The sequence below is a fragment of the Arachis ipaensis genome, chromosome B02 (assembly GCF_000816755.2).
Source record: "Arachis ipaensis cultivar K30076 chromosome B02, Araip1.1, whole genome shotgun sequence".
In the NCBI taxonomy this organism is placed as follows: domain Eukaryota; kingdom Viridiplantae; phylum Streptophyta; class Magnoliopsida; order Fabales; family Fabaceae; genus Arachis; species Arachis ipaensis.
The window spans coordinates 49806271-49809895 of NC_029786.2; the positions used below are offsets into that span (position 1 = coordinate 49806271).

The following is a 3625-nucleotide window of genomic DNA, read 5'->3' on the forward strand; positions in this document are numbered from 1 at the left end:
CCTATTAAACCACTAGTAATAATAATAATAATTACTATATATTTTTTTTAAAAAAAAATATATTTTTATATATTATTCCGTAGAGACGACAAGAAAACATTAATAAAACGATATAATCCTTTAACCTTATTTATATGGAAGATTTTTTGCCGTACTTGTGTGACCTTATTTTTTATATTTTAAACCAAAGGATAAAGGTACTTATTAAATGACAGCTTAACGTAACCAAACCAAATGCAACCAAACTTCAAGTTGAAGAATTGCTAATTGTTTTTAACTACTTTGATACGGTCGCGTCTAAAATGTTCCACCAGTGATAACGGAGATCAAATGTTCTACCTGATACCTAGGAAAAACACATTTTTTGTGGGTATGAATTTACAAAAAGGACCAAGTATGGTGAACAAATGTTAATATTCTATTCTATTATTATGTAAATACATGTTTGCTTTTTTGTGTATACGTAATTATCTAGTATATTAGTATTCTACTCTATTATTTAGTTTACCATTTTATTGTAAAATAAGGAGCACAGACTTTTATATGTTTTAATATTTAGGAAGGCTGATGTGCCTCGAAATCGAGTCTAGCCCACCCAATTTATCTTCAACCTACAATAAAAAAATGGATGAGTAATTAAATTTTTATTTATTTTGAAAAAAGATTATTGTAATTCTTTCAAAAAAAATTGAGTTTATGATTTGTACGTGACAATCAAGCAACTTTACATACCTCAAATCTAACACATTGAGGTTGAATGGTATTTTACTAGACAAAAGATCATATTAAGAGATATCACCACAATTTAATATCACCACAAAATTTGTTAGTTCAAATGAAAAATGGGTAAATATTTTAATTAAGGCTTTAAAAGATTTGGAAATAAGTTACTTATATAGTATATATTTTTTGGTAATTGAAAAGTAACAAACGAACAAGAAGAAAGAAAAGAATGAAACGGCTTAAGAAGTGGGATAGTCCCCCTGAATACTACTCTCAAACTCCTTTTAATGTAGTGGGAACTCCACTTGATGAGTTTGATTCCTCATTGCCGTCTTTACCATAATGTCCTTCACTTTGTTTGTATGTCTCATGATCAACTGGAGATCAACACACCAATTCTAAGATATGATATCACGAATTTTCAGCATTAAAGGATCAATAAAATCAGAACTAACTTGGGAATTATTGACAAAAGTAAAGGCCTCTACACAATTTATCTCACAAATAACATCTCTTTGGCCAAGTTCCAGGTTAAAAGATATCCTCTCTAAATAGCAAATAACTCTTTTTGCAGAATATTATTACTCTCAGTTATTCCTAAACAGTCTCATTGCCAACTTCCATTCCAATCTCTATTAACAGAGGCAAAACCAATACGATCACCAGTACCAGAATAACTAGCATCGTAAGTAATCTTAAATGCACCCACCGAAGAAGAATCCAAGAGCTTCTAATGGTAGAGGGGATAAAAACTCGTTGCAACTTAAAAATATTCCGAAACTCCTTTTTCTAAAGACAAAGCCATACGAGTTACCTTATTCAAGGGCCAAGACTTGTGTAGATGAAAGATCTCATTATTCATGGAATGCCAAATCCACCAGAGATCAGAAAAGAATCTAAAAGAATGCTCTTTGCTATGAAGCAAGAATCATTGTAACAAATCCAGAGGTTGACCAGAAATCTCCAAAACTTGCTAAACTAGCTAAGCTTTTGAGCAATCCCGAATGCAATGAACAACTGATTTCAGGCCAGAAAAGCATTTTGGACAACTATCTATGGGTGAAATGTCCCTCCTGAAATGAAACGCAGCAGTGGGCAAAGCCTCCCTAAGACAAAGTCAAGTCAAGAATTTGTGTTTTTTGGAACAAGCTGATGCCAAAGCCAAAGCCAAAGCCAATTTCCTTGGTCCTCCTAACCAAACATTTTCTTATTGAGCCACGAGTAACCACTGCGAGAGTCAGCAACCTTTGACGCCACACCAGCCCAAAACCATCCTACCACTGAACCTGCTTGCACATCTAGATTATAATAAAGAATGTTGTCTTGCAAAAACTAATTAAGAGGGAAATATATATTCTCAAGGTGACACTGTCCAAATGACCAAAGGTCTAAGATCCATAGATTTGAATTAGAAATGTGAGCATAATCCATCTCAAGACAAAGCTTCCCCTCTCTTCTCCATTTCAAAAATCAAAAGTTCTGGTTCAAATCCCCAATGTACCAAATAAAACCTTCCTTCAAGATATCCCAAGTTCTACAGATGCTCTTCCAAACATAAGATCTCCTGTCTTGATACCGACTGAACCCATCATCCTGAAAGGAATGGTATTTATCCGTCAACACCTGAACCCATAACTTGTTTGGCTGATGAAAAAATTGTCAAACTAGCTTTTCAAGAAGAGTAACATTAGCACAAAATGAATCTCTAATCCTCAAAATCCCAAACTTCTTAGGAGTGACCAATACTTTTCAACTAATCAGATTCATGCCTCTACCATCAGCTTGACCCAGATATATGATTATGAATTTGAATGTTCTAAAGTGTAAAAAATTAGTAAAGTAATAAAATAAATGGTTAACCACCAATACTTTCCAACTAATCAGATTCATGCCTCTACTATCAGCTTGATCTATATACTCAAGCTCGAGAGGGAGTGTAAAAGCTCAAAATGTAGCTAGTAGCCTGGTAGTTAATAGTTAATAACTTAGCATTTAAAATAATAGTTGAGAAGCTTAACATTTATGACAATAGTTAATAAATGTCTCTATATATCCAATTTTGGTTTCTCACGGTATTCCCTAGTTCGACGAGTTAAAGACTAATCCGTCGTAGATCAAAGCTTTATTTAAGACTGGCCAATGAACTGCTGCATACACAAGGTAAAATTTGAACCCTCAACACTTGTTTAAGCGAACTAGTGAACTAACCACTAGACCAACTAACTTATTTCTATATATCTCTTGAATGAGATGATCCCTTTTTGAATGAGATGAAAGCAATAAATTCTTTCTCCTATTTTCTCTACATTATTAGTTGCCTAAATATATTTAAACGAGTCCATGATTATTCACACCTGAGGGGTAGGGGTGTTCATGGTTCAGTTTTTTCATAAACTGAACTGAAACAGCACTAAACCATTTTAAATGGTTTAGAAACTGAACCAAGCTACTTTGTCAAATAAGAAACTGGTTTTAAACCAGTTTACAATACAGTGTACTAGTTTAAACCAGTTCATAAAAATAAAATCAGTTTTAATAGAAAAAACCAGTTTAAACTAGTTTATAGGCTAAAACTAGTTTTAACTTTTAACATATATAAAATTAGTTTTTACATTTTCTCTCTTCCCCTCTCTCTCTCTCCTTCTCTCCCTCTCTCTCTCTCTCTCCTTCCCCTCTTCCTCTCTCTCTTCTTCTCTTCCTCTCTCCCCTTCCTTTCTCTCTCTCCCTCCTCTCTCTCCCCCTTCCCTTCTTTCTCCCCTCCCCTCTCTTTGTCTTTCTCTCTCCCCCTCTCTCCCTCTCCCCCTCTCTCTTTCTCTCTCCCTTTTCTCCCTCCCTCCTTCTCTCCCTCCTCTCTCTCTCTCTCTCTCTCTCTCTCTCTCCTTCTCTCTCTCTCCCCCTCCAC

At 34.6% G+C, this 3625-nt stretch overlaps 1 long non-coding RNA gene across 1 annotated transcript in view; it reads left to right on the forward strand.

The window, feature by feature from the left end:
- The window catches only part of LOC110268838, a 6158-nt gene continuing 5168 nt past the window's right edge, over positions 2636-3625 (forward strand). Inside the window, exon 1 of the long non-coding RNA XR_002357411.1 lies at positions 2636-3084. This is a non-coding gene — a long non-coding RNA (uncharacterized LOC110268838). The remainder of the gene's footprint in view (positions 3085-3625) is intronic.